The following is a 14128-nucleotide window of genomic DNA, read 5'->3' as shown; positions in this document are numbered from 1 at the left end:
TTTGCATATTTTAACTGAAAAATATACTAAAGCCAAAGAGGGACGAATGTTTTTAACTTTTGTTGATCTTACCCCTGCATTCGACTCACATAGCAAACTTTGGCTAGTTATGAGTAATATGGGTGTAGACCAATTAGTTATTAACTTTCTTAGAGATCTCTATGCAGGAGCTTCGGCCAGAGTTAGATATGGAAAAAATGGTGAATGTACTAGATCTTTTGCAATTAAAAGGGGTGTACGTCAGGGCTGTGTCCTGGCACCGTTCCTTTTTACACTCTATATTAACAATGTGGAAAAAACATTGATAGCTGAGTGTAGGGACGTGCCGATGGTGGGGAAAAGATCAATCCCAATTCTACTATATGCAGATGACGCGGTCCTGATGGCTAGAACATCGCAGGCCATGCAAAGATCAGTTACCTCCTTTTCTGATGTTATGAATCAGCTTGATTTAAGTATAAATTACTCTAAGACATTTACCATGCATTGTGGGTCGGGAGCGCATAGAAAGAAAAAAGTAATTCATATTGGATCTACCCCAGTAGAGGATGTTTTAACATTTCCCTATTTAGGGGTTTTAATTGATAGTACAGGCCTATGGAACAATACAATTAAGACTAGGAAATTGATGTACTGTAAATCTATTATGGCATTGAAAAATTTTAGTCGCAAAATAGGGAGGAAGCCAATTAAAGATATGTTGACTGTATATAAAGCGACTTGCGTAACTATTGTTACTTATGGGGCAGGCCTGTGGGGGCATGCAAATGTCAGTATTCTGCAAGTGGTCGAAAATAAATTTATGAAATATCTCCTAGCGGTCCCACAGAGTGTTTCGACATATGTTTGCCATGTAGAACTTGGGGAGCCATACTTGGAAGATACAATAAAAACTGCACCAGTTCTACTATGGCATAGAATATGGACTACGGATGAGTCTGGTCTAAACCGAATGATTATGGAAAATGTGATGGGTTTAGAGAAGTGTGGAACAATTAGATGGTTGAACTACATTAAGTATTTTTTCACACTATTAGGCATGGGGGATTACTATACAGAACCATCTACTCTATGCAATATATCTAGGAAATGTTTAAAAGAAAGATGTATGACCTACTTGCATGAGACTAGAACTAGAAATGAGATTAAGAAAACCACGGTGGCAGCCCACAAGCAAATTGTTTTTTGTAATTATCTACAGCCGTATCTTAAGTTATTGATGAGTGACTATGAAAGGTTTTTGTTAATACGGTTTAGATTTAACTTATTATTTAGATCACTCAGCTTTCCAGCTACGAATGATTGGTCAAAAATTTTGATCAAATGTCCCTGTGATGATTTATCAGTACAATCAGATATGCATATACTATTCTTCTGTAAGTTTTATACAAGACCCAGACGAATGTATGTTGTTCCTTTGCTAAAAATCATGGAAATTAATCGTTGTCGCCCTGCTTTTTTAGCCGTACAGAAATTGGATAGTATTTTAACAGTTGCATTTATTTCCTCATTTCTTAAAAATGTTTTTAAATTACGAAAATCAATTGTGATCTGAATTTATGTGGATTTTTCTCTGCGTGGTGTCAATGACAGTAATTTTATATTTGTAATCTTGTTTTTTGTACTTTTATGGTTATTCTGTTATAATAACCGAATAAAGTTTTACTTGACTTGACTTGACCCACTTCAAGGACAGTGTCAGATCCTCAAGGTCAAAAGGCACCTGAAGGAAAATGTCAATTTTATGCTTTAATCATTACATCATTATCAAATGGCACCATTAGTACACCACATGGACACTCATATGTTAAACACAAATTCAAGCACACAACTTTGTGGTCCAGAGGAAGGATTGAAGCTATTGTGGACAAGATGGATTTTACTATTTAAGGCCCAGAGGTTCACTTTCTCTGGGGTATAGAAAAAAGTCCTAACCTCCTGACTGGAATTACTGCAACTAACCATCTGCTTTCATACATGCTGACAAAGGGTGGGGGTGGCTTGGAGGGTGGTTTACACTGGCTGTTCACACATCACTTGTTCCATATAGTCATCCACTGATAGGAGTTAACACGGTGCATCATTGAAAAAAGGAATGAGCCGTGTAAGGTGAGCAGAAGTGCTTTTGTAACTTACTTCAGTAGATTCTCTACATTAATATCACTTCTATTGAGAATCTTTAAAGTTAAACAACCTCTGTATATATGAATGCAGTGAGGTTTGACCATATCTCAAATCATCATACTTAAAATATTTCAGCAGTGTCGCATAACGTCCAATGAGAAACAACGGGTGTCAATCAGAAAATGTGATTTGGTCCAAGAAAGTTACCAATGTAAAGAAGAACCCTCTGTACCCAATGTTCTAAAGTAATCCTTTGACTACAAACCTTGCACTTTATTTTCCAACTCCCTGCCTCTTGGATCTCTGCTACATTTCCAAGCTTTTGGCGCTATTTCTCTCTTTACTACAGCGATCCTTAGACTAACTTTCCTCAGCAGTGACAGGCAAGCCTTGTAGGACCTTTTAGATCCTTATTCCCTGCTTCCATACCCTCCTGTCCACCCATCCACTGCCTCCTGTTAGCAGCTCTGGGACTATCCATATCAGGCACGGCCTGAGTTTGTCATGGGTTGTCTTGGGGAGCACTCAGATGGGCTCTCCCAATATCCAGAAACTGTACTAGACCACCTGGATCTGTCTCTGTGCGGTGCACTGGAACCAGTTATAGCAACACCTTGGTTGTACCCCCTGTACTCGCTAGACTCTGTCCAAGATTTTTCTTAATCATTATCCATCTTTCTTGGTTAATTTTGTTACCAGGTGACCTTGGGGAATGCTTTGCCTAATGGTGAGGGTCCAGTGGAGACCTTTAGACAGATTTATCATTAATAGTATCCACATTCTGCAGACCTATGTCTTGCCTCCGTTGTAAGTGGTTATAAATCCTAATCTATACCCTTTTCCACATTCAATCTGGCAGCCTTGGGGCTATCTGGTAGTCACCAACTTAGCTATGGTTTGATACTTCTGGATGCAGAGTTCTTGTGCTCATGTTCTTAGACACAACTCTGTACTTATACACCGGAATGAGGTGTTGGGATGTGGGGGCAGATGGCAAAGGAAGGCTGGACTTCTTAGAGACCTGAGGAGATCTATGCTCTTCTGGGCTGCAAAGACTTTTCCCCCCTTGTGGGGCCTCACTCTGAAATCCTCCCTCCCATCCCAGTTAAAGCCACCCAAAGGTCAGCACTTCTAATTTGTAACAGGAGGCCTACCTGTCATTCTGGAGTAGAGCCTTTGCTTGACAGTTGGGATGACCAGTTCAATTTATGGTACTAAGGGAAGGAAGAGCAATCACACCCATGCTCTCCAAGGTTGGGAGATGAGTTGGGAGATGAGTCCCAATGCAAATAAATTATCTTCACAATCACCTAGTTGAGACTCCAAGTGTTCATCTTGGTCTATCAAATTCAGATCTTCTTTATTTCAGTGTACTCATGTGATCTTGCTCTAGCTTATTCATGTTTAATCAAACAGGTGCAACTCTATGACGTCATGAGGGCATTATCAGTTATATTTTTTCAAATAGATAAGTAATGGAGATCCAAATGGCTGCTTGAATTTGCAATATTTGAGTGTCAACATGCTATAGAGGTTAGTTTCAAAGTGTGGTAGGTGCCACTGTGTATCTCGTGCATTTGGTGTACTCCTTCCCTGACTCTGCATCCAGGGAGGACTCAAGGCGCCATCCCTATCAAATCTCCAGTCCCTCCATTATCCCCCGATTCTCAATATAATGTCTTTTGCTTTCAAATGTTGGGGAGTAGGAGTATTCTTTAGACACAACCACTGTTCCTTTATTGAAGAATGAGATGAAGGAACAAATTTAGAAAGCTCTACTGTAATCTACCTGCATTAACAGATCAGGGGGATTTTCCATTCAGAGTGTCCCAGGAGGTCTTCCATCTATCCTCCCTCATCAGCACCTCCAAAACTAAAAGGTCCTGCATCTCCCCATGGACGAAGGCCAGACCAATGAAAATCTCTGGATGTATCTTCGAACTGCCCAAAGTCTGCAGTTCTAGACTGGTTAGGCAAGACTCTCTGGTCAGTGCAACATAGGGAACAGGGTTTCCAGTTTTGTCTGATCACACTGCACAGAAAACTTGAATTTTTCGAACTCAGCAGTAGATGGCATGGGAATTTACAACAGACATATGCTGGACCACTGTGCTCTCTATTACCTCTCATGTCCTCTTGATCCAGCCCCAAAGAGTGAAAACCAATATTTGATGGTGGGGAGTGGTGGTATGGACAGGATGACAGGCAATTATCTTACAACGTACGTTCCAACTAGGCACACTGGTCATCAACTTGTACACAGTTTTAAAATCAGAATGATTACACAACACATGCAAGGTTGTCCTTGTACCTGCTTAGAAAATGGCATTCCAATGTGGCAGGATTTCAAAGGTGGCGCGATGCACTGCCCTCGTTGAGTGCCTATGGAGGACTTCAGAAGAGGCAGGATCAGCTGTAGTGTAGAGTTTCAAAATGCAGGATACCACAAGACAAAGTACAGGCATTTAAAAGGCTATTTAGTAAGGAGGAAAGCACCTTAGACGACATACAACTTGGTGGGTCTAACAAGTTTAGTACTGGCCAGGTAAAACACACAACATCCACAGTGTGATGAGTTCCAGCTATGTCAGAAGATAGACTGGAGAAAAAGGAAGGTAGCACAATACCCTGCTTGACACTAAATTCTGAAAGACCACACCATAGCAAGGTGTCAGTGTATACAAAATAATTTTGTGGTAAGAGTTAAACACCTACAACAACAGTGCTTACGCACAAAAAGTAATCACCAACATGCTTGGAGAGTGAGCATTGATGCTCATTTAATCTGTGAATGGGACTGTATGAAACTCAGCCTTTGAAGGGAAGACATCTTGAGGTGGAGGAGCTCACTGAAGGTTTACAGGCCATGTTACAAGTCACAGAAACAAGTTTGCATTAAGAAAGATAGTACTCGGTCAGCCACAGCTGGCCTCACCTTTTGGATATTAGAGGCCACCATAAAATGAACTGCTGGAATCCCCACCATGGGCTCCTTTTCTTAATTCTGCTCCTTTTCACCCTTTTGTATCTTTCTAATAAAGTCATTTGGAGCAGTTAGGGCAGCTGTGTTTGGAACAGGGTATTAACTAAGCATGTAAAAGCTCCTGACTTTGAGAACTCAATTGGCCGAGGAAATAGTACCAGGCTTACAACAAAGAAAGAGTTTTTCCTTGATTATACCTGGATGATCAGACCCTCCCTCTTACACCCACAATGTACTTCTGTGTACTGCAGAAGTCTAAAGTGATGTATGTGAATTAATGAAAACATGAAAACTGAGAAGCCACATTGGAGGAAACTAGATCATAGACAACCAATGTTAAGGAAAGACAATTTCAAGTAAATGCAAATGAATCAAAAATTAAAGGAAGCATTTTAAAATGAAAGAACGTTTAAGGAAAAATGCAAAATTACATTAAACCTGGGTGGAGTTTAAGGGATGTGAGGGGTTTTTAGGTTTAGGTATAAGTAATGTTTAGGTGTGATGAGGGTTACTTAGGGTTCAGGGGTGGGTGAAGTTTTGGAGTAATGAAGGGTTTGAAGGTTCATGGGTGGGTGGAGTTTAGGGGTAGAAAGATCTTTTAGGGTTCTGGGTTGGATGGAATTTAGGGGTCAGGGATGGGTTAGTTAACAGTGGTAAGGGTTTTTAGGGACAAGGATAAATGTTGTTTAGGGGTAGTAAGGGGTCAACGATGGATGGTGTTGGAAATGATCCTTTTTGCAGGGCTAACCCAAACATTTAGCTTTCCTCCTCTTTTTCTGACCTTGCTTTTGTTGGCTTTAGCACTCTCAGCCTTTTACCACTGCTAACCAGTGCTAATGTGAATGTGCTTCGCCCCTAAACATGGTGACATTGGTGTATACCTGATTGGTATAGCTGATTTACTTGTAAGTCCCTTGTAAATTGGTATACCATATACCTAGGGCCTGTACTTCAAACCTACTAATGGGCCTGCAGTACTGATTGTGCCTCTCACCTAAGTAGCCTGTCAAACCTGCCTCAGGCCTGCCATTGCAGGCCCTGTGTGTGAGGTTACTGCCACTTTGCCCTGGCATTTAAAACTACTTACCAAACCTTAAACTCCCCTTTTATTACATATAAGTAACCCTTAAGGTAGACCCTAGGTAGCCCTAGGGGCAAGGTGCTATGTAAGTTAAAGTTAGGGCATGTCCCTTTATGGTTTACATGTTCTGGTAGTGACAGAACACCCAAATCCGTTTTTCACTATTGTGAAACCTGTTCCTCTCATAGGTTAATATTGGGAATTCCTTATTATACTTTTTAAGCTGCAATTCCTGATTGGGGTGTGGGGGTGAGCCTTTTCAGGGGCCCACCTGGTGCAGGGGTTCGCCCTTTTGCGCACTGGTCCTTCAGACTAACGAAGTAGAGATTGGCACGGAAGCTGTAATATCAAGAAAATAGTTTATTAGGACTCATGAGTGGAACTACATTGATACAGAACTCTCAGGCAATGTATGAGGCAGCACACGGAGTACAGAAACCATGGGCCTTTTATATTGTGACATCTGCAGTGTAAGCATGGAGGCTCAAAAAGAGGCGGTACAAGTGTACACACAAATAACTAGTTACATACAAGGATACATCAGAATCGCTTAGTCAACAGAGTGGGAGGAGTTACAATTTGCTGACATTAGTTAAAATAGCCTGACAGTTAAATGCATGACAGGTGCATCCTAGCAGGCTTTTCTGAGCATGCACAGTGCTAGGGATCAGTGCTGAAGGAGTTAATTATAGATGATGACTCAGATGTAATAGAGAAGCAGGCAACAGCGAAGACGGGGAAGCACATGGCAAACATGTGGCGAATTAAAATGGATGCCACAAACAAAATGGCTTCAGCTCATGCTAACAGCGATCTCTACCAAGTTTCCACAGCGGAGGAGTAGCTGCTTTATGCTTTATATCTTAGCTTGGTAATGACAAATCCTCTTTACTGGTGAAGTTGGATTTGAGCTTACTAGTTTAGGAGTACCACTTTTAGAAAGTGGCATTTCTCTGCTCTTAGCTCTTTGTGTGCCTTACAGCCTGTCTCCAATACACATCTGGGTTGGGTGACATTTCATCTGGACAGCCAAAAACAAAGGACACTCAACTGCATCTGAATTCATCTGCATACTTATGGGCCGTCCTTGGCAGGAGGGAAGGCAGGAGCCAAAACTTACATTTAAAAAAGGTGTTCTCACAAAAAGCTCTGATCCACCCTCCACAATTAGCCTGGCATACAGGACTGGGCTGAAAGGGGACCTGTGTACTTCAAAGGCTCTGCTTGGTAGTCACCCCACTTTAAAGGCGTTTTGGGCTATAAGTACTGGGTCTCTGACTCCTTCAAATCAGACACTTTTTGGAGCTGTAACCAGACACTGCTGGAACTACAATTGCACATTGCCAGAAGGAATGCTGTGCTGCCTAAAGGATTCACCTTGGGACTGCTGAGCTGGAAGGCTAGCCTTTCTCTGTTGTTGCCCTGCTGATCTCTGCCTGTAAAGGAGAGCTGGACTCTGCCTTTTCTTCAAGCATGCTCCATGAGCTTGTTGGCTTGCCTCCTGTTGCTAGAGACTCAGGGAAATCAAAGTCTCTACCCTTGCTTCTGGTTCACTGGAAGTGGACCCAGATACGTGTAACATTGATTTCGATGCACCTTCTGTCTGTGTGTAGCAGAACCGGCTCATCGACCCCGTTGCGGATGTAAAATCGGCGCATCACTCTCGGAATCAATGCAACACCTTAACAGGGCGATGCATCTGAACCTTGCAAAGCTGCCACAGCAGCTCAGAGAGATCAATGCATCCCCCGACTTTGTGGAGAAAAATGGTGCATTGCTTCTCGGAACCAAAACATCGCGCTCCTGTGTCCCGTCTATGGAATCGATGCATAGCCTCCCTGGCAGACCTGACATCGAAGCATTGCTCAACTGTCCCCCAGATCTCACAACACATCCCACATTTGCAACCAGAAAAGGCACTTTGTTTACCGGTGCCTGCATGGTTCCTGTAGCCAACCTGTGCTTACACAAATTCAGCCCGAACTTTGACTTTGCCCCTGGGCAGTGTGACCTTAAGTAACCCATTTTAGCGCTACTTGCTTTTAAGTGCTTTACTGCACTTATTCCTTTTTGATTCCATGTCTATTGGATTTTTGTCATTTTGGTCTTGTTTTGTTCAGAATATAATAATCTATATTTCTAGACCTATGTGGATTATTTTTGTGGTCTATTCATGGTTTGATTGTGTGTGTGTGTTGCATAAATACTTTACACATTGCCTCTTTGGATACGCCTGACTGCTCTGTGCCAAGCTACCAGAGGGTGAGCACAGTCTATTTTAGAGTGCATCTAGCTTACCCTGACTAGGACTGAGATTCTTGCTTGGTCTGGGTGCATACCTCAGCAAACCAGAAATCCAATTATAGTTAGTTGGAGATTTCACTCGTACAAAACCGTAGAAATGTGGCCGTTATAGTTAGTAGACCTAACTATAACTCGTGCCCTCGCAATGCACTGCTGATGATGTCACATATTACATCACTCATGACATGCTCAGTGACATCACTGATGACATCACTGATGACATCTCAAATGACATCACTGATGACATCATCCAGTGAACGTGTGTTTCTGTAAAGTATAAAAATATGTTTTATATATATGCCAAAGTGTATTGAAGTATTTGTGGGTGTATGAGTGTCTGAATGGATGATTTAGTAGGTGTGTTACTGACTGTATAAGTGAGTGATTAAATGTGTCTTACTGAATGCATGGGTTAGTGACTAAACTGTGTGAATGTCTTTATTAGTCTGTTAGTTGGTGTGTAAGCGGCTGCATGGCTTGGTGAATAGCTACATGAGTGTCTATATTGGTTATTTATTGGTTGTCTCAGTTTCTGTATGGGTGCCTGAGTGTCTTTGTGGGTGGGTGGGGGTGTGTGACTCTGTGCATAGATATGTGAGTGGTTGTTTCACTGGGTGTATGGGTTCAAGAGTGCATATGGAAACAGCTGTATGGGTGGGTGAGTGTGTGTATGGGTGTGATGGTGAGTGAATGGATGTCTCAGTGGTGCATGTGTGAGTAACTACATATGTTTTAAAGCAGTATATGTGAGTGTTGGAGTATATAAATGACTATATGTGAGAGTGTGTGATTGCAGGAATATCTGTCTGATTCTAGTCACTAAAACCTTAAATCACCAATGCATACGTGAAGCTATAATTCCTTTATAAGAAGGTTTCAGAGGCGAGTACAAACGAACGGGATGAACAAAACTGTCAAGATCTGCTGGAGGCTTCTCAAAGAAATGATGTTTCACCCTTCTGGCATAACAATTGCCCATGGTAGCATAAAAGCTTGTACTCCAACTTTCCACCACATTCCACAACAGGCTTGGGTACAACATTTTGTAAACCTCTACTCCACTCCTTAACAGGATCTTCCCACTTGTGATATTAGTTCTGGTTCAATAAATATTGGTGATATCACAAATCATCTTTTATCACAGCAAGAACAATCTGCCCATGTTAGCAATCCCAGTTTTAGGTGCTATGGCGATTTATCGAACCAGGTGAGTGAGATTCTTTCACTAGAGGACACCAGGGTAGCAATTCAGTCCCTGAAGGCTGTGAAAGCCCTCGGTCTGGTTTTCAAACAGGGCAATCTGTATTGATCTGAGCACTTTATTCGGGCCCCTTACATCAACATTTTGTCAAACGTTATTATGTCTGGTGCTCCCCTACCTGATGCTTGGAGTGGTGCTGTGACCATACCCATTTATACCCATTTATAACAAGCTTTTTCAATGGAGTAGGTCTCGCATTTGTAAGACTTAGAGCTATTGGTATTGTAAATGATAATGTCTTTCATATATGTGTTTGTCTTTGCGACATCATACGTGTTTAGCCATGCAGCAGATCATCATAACTGCTGCACACACTCGCAGATGTAAACGTAAGTTCAGAACCTAAAAGGCAAAATTACAGACAAAATTAAGGTGTCATGAATATTCATGACCCACCTAAAAACTGCAAAATGAATTCATACCCTGGAATGCTCCCCAGCTTCCTCTTTCACAGAACGCCAAGTAGAAAGCTTTTCAAAATGGCACACCATTCAGCAATCATGACAGATGGAAAGGCAGTGAAATAAACAAAATTACAAAAGAGCTGAAAGTGCTTCAGAGAGCAATTTTATTTTACAGTCTCAAATTATACAAGTCGCGGATGATGAATCAATTCTGTCTCAGTGGGGTGATATTAAAAGCAGAGCATTCATAAACAGGCTCAAAGACCCCTATTCTCGCATTTAAATGTGCCACTGAAATAGAGGCAAGGCGAGTGCAGAGTGCTGCAGGTTTTGGGGTTAGATGTACGTATCCACATGTTAGACATGAATTTTATCCAGCTGCTGGGTCTAAAATGTAGAGCACTCCTATGAATTTTACATTTTGGAATGGGCTGATCTACGAACCACTTGTTGGGAACACGTCTAGAAAAACATACAACGCAAGTATTTAACTACCACTGCAGGAATGTAATTCACATTTAAATGTTTCACTCTTTTTGATATATTCCAAGCAACCATTCATAACCTTGCACATACAGTAAGCGGCACAGTTCTGCATATATGTATTTGCAGCATTCATCCGGCACATAATCCATATTAAAAACAAAGAATTTGTTCTTTCAGTTTTCAAATAAGTTGCTCATGTCTCGGTTGGCTCAGTTTCTGTGTAATTTGAAATTCAACTTGGAAACTGACCAGTGGCATCAACTAGTAGCACTCACCCACAGACCTAAGTTTCACATTTGTGCTATCCCATCTTCGGAATATACTTCCAAGGCACGGCTAACAGCCAAAGCCCACTCCTCTAGGAAGAATGTTGCCCCTTCAGTCAGCCTCATCTCTGAAGCTTCAGACAAGATGTGTCACACCCTAATGAACAGTGAGTGACAGTAACATTGGGGATACAGTCCTTGAAGGGACAGGGGCTCTCTGCTTTTAGCTGTAGACTCCAACACTTTTTTTTCTCCAGAAGATTGTAGAGCGCACAGCTACCCCCAACGGAGGTGTCCCGGTGCTAAGGCAGTCGTCTGATACAGGTGCACGGGGTCTAGGAGCTGGTGAAGAAACAGGTTTTCAGGGCACGTCGGAAAGTCAGTTCAGTCTACGACATGGGGATGGAGAGTGGCAGGGCATTCCAGAGTTTGTTGGTGTTGACCGCGAAGGCTCTGCTGCCTGTCCTCGCCTTGCGAAAGCGGAGAATAACGAGAAGTCGCAGGTGGTTGGATCTCAAGGCCCGGTCGTGATGGTAATACTGGAGTCTGCCTTTCAGGTACGCCGGGCCCAGTCCCCTGGTGGCTCTGAACACAAGGATAAGTACCTTGAATTCTATGCACCTGATAACAGGTAACCAGTGACGGTTTTTCAGGTGGAGAGTGATAGAGTAGTGAAAGGGTATCTTACAAATTAATCTGGCTGCAGCATTCTGGATTATTTTCAGTCTACGAGTCAGATATGCAGGGAGTCCCAGATAGAGACCGTTAGCATAGTCCAAGTGCAATGTAATTAGGGTGTGGACTTCTGTTCTTCGACACTCCAAAGGAAGGAAGTGGAGGAATTTCCGCATGGCATGTAACTTCCCAAAACATGAGGAAGAGACTTGCCTAATTTGAGATTTACAGGAGAGTTTGTTGTTGAATCTGAACCCCAAGATTCTCACTGAGTCAACAGGCTCATGAGGAGGATTCAGCTCCTGTGGCCACCAAAGCGCAGTGGGGATGGGGACTTATGGTTGAAGAAGAGTACCTCAGTTTTATCTGAGTTCAGCTTGAGACAGTTTTGTGTCATCCAGGCTGAGATGTTACTCAGACACCTTCTGAAGCTGGCAAAGGCAGCTTCCGACTGATCCTTGCAGGAGAACACCAGTTGGGTGTCATCCGCGTAGGAGATCACCCTCACCCCACAGGATTCAACCAGAGCTGCAAGTGGCGAGAGGTAAGCGTTAAAAAGGAGAGGACTCAATATGAATCCCTGGGAAACCCCACAAAGCAGAGGTTTCTGGGAAGAGATGAAGGGGCAGAGAAAGACTTGTTGTGACCAGTTTTCCAGAAAGGGCTGGATCCAGGTCAGGTCAGGGCCGTGCCCTGAATACCCTGGCATCTTAATGTTTCCAGGAGAATGGAGTGGGCAACCGTGTCGAAGGCTGTGGACACATCGAGTAGCACAAGCATTGCTGCATTGCCTTGGTCGAGAGTCTTGCGAACACTATCGGATACTTCAAGGAGGGCAGTCTCCGTGCTGTAGCCAGCTCTGAAGCTGGATTGAAAGTCATGGAATTGGTTCTTAGATTCCAGATAATCGGATAATGCCCCTGTACTACTTGCTCAGGAATTTTCGCTGGTGCCGGAAGAAGGGAGATTAGTCTGAAATTGTTATATTCTGCGGGGTCAGCATCTGACGTTTTGAGGATCGGCAGGAGGTAAGCCTATTTCCACACTGCTAGGAAGATTCCTGAGCTTGAGGAGGTGTTCCAGATCTGATTTAGCAGGACGCTGATACAGGGTGCTAAGAGTTTGAAAAAATGGGCCGGGCAGGGATCGTCCGGTGAACCAGATTTGCATGTTAATAGCTTTTGCAGGGAGCATCAAGAGAGAGAGAGGGCAGAAATTGGTCAGCGCATCAGCGTTGTCAGGTGGGACAGTGAGCTCTGATGTAGTCTTTCAGCTAATTTGATCTTCAGGGTGAAATAGCCGCTCATGGTGTTGCGCTTAAGTTTGTGGAACTTTTTTAAGGCTTTTCTGTATGGCACCTTGGCAACGGGGTCATAAGATTGTCTCCAGGAGCACTCCAGCTTTTTACAAAGGCTTTTTTCCACACGGAGCTCCGCGGAAAACCACAGGGCTGATGGTCTCTTCCTAGTGGAAGAGACGGCTCTGAGGGGGGCAACAATCTCTAAGGCCTCAGACACCCAATTGTTAAAGCTTACTGAGTCTTCTTCTGGTTTCCCAGACAATTGGAGTGGTAGCGCAGAATGTGTGGGTGTCATACTATTTCTGATGACATTGCGCCACATTCTCCTTTTCTCTGGGAATAGATGTGGTTTGGAAATGAGGTAGTTCAGCTGAAAGCTGAGAGGTATTAAAAAGTGGTCCGACTAAGTGAGAGGTTGAGGGGCCGCTACTCTCAGGTTAGGATTATTAGAAAAAATGAGGTCCAGTGTATGACCAGCAGCATGTGTGGGGGCATTGACCAGCTGTGTCAGGTTGAGTCTGTCCAACGTTTCGGCCAGTTGGTTAGCTTTCGTGCAATTGTTGCTATCCCTATAGACATTAAAGTCACCTAAAACCGTAAACCTGGATTGCTTGAGTGAGAGGTCCGCTGCTATATAGCATAGTTCTACCAGGTGGCAAGCTGGGGAGTTTGGGATCTATAAACTAAGATCCCGGCCAACGAAAGGTCTGATGCGATCTTAGCGCAGGAGGACATGGTTCATATGGGCCCTGTATTTTCAATCTTCCTGTATGAGATTTCCCAGCCCTCTCTGAGAATAACAGCCACCCTGCCATCGGTTTTGTTACCATCCCTAATAACACCTATCAACTGAAAACCAGCCGGAATGGCTAGCGTGAGGTTATGGTTTGAGCTTTCCCTGAGCCAAGTTTCGGTGAGGAAAATTAAAGCCCAAGAGTTTACCTCCAGGGAGAGCCAAATGTCATCTGAATGTCTAGGGCAGGGGTCTTCAAACTGTGGGGTGCGACCCCCAGGGAGGCCGTGGAGCGATGCAAAGGGGGTCGCGCCTTCCCAGTCACACTTCTGCCCGGGCCCAAGGGATTCAGCCCCCACTCTCCCCCCGTCCTGTGTCTCAGCCCGGGCTGCTGCAGTGTAACTCGAGCTGATGGGGGCTCAGCTGGGCAGTGTCTGGAGTCTTATCTCCGGGCACGCCCGAGTTTTTCACAGGTCTTTAAAGACCATTTGCATATTTACATGCCTTTGTA

This window comes from Triturus cristatus, chromosome 7 (assembly GCF_964204655.1).
Source record: "Triturus cristatus chromosome 7, aTriCri1.1, whole genome shotgun sequence".
In the NCBI taxonomy this organism is placed as follows: Eukaryota; Metazoa; Chordata; class Amphibia; order Caudata; family Salamandridae; genus Triturus; species Triturus cristatus.
This window is presented reverse-complemented; position numbering follows the sequence as displayed.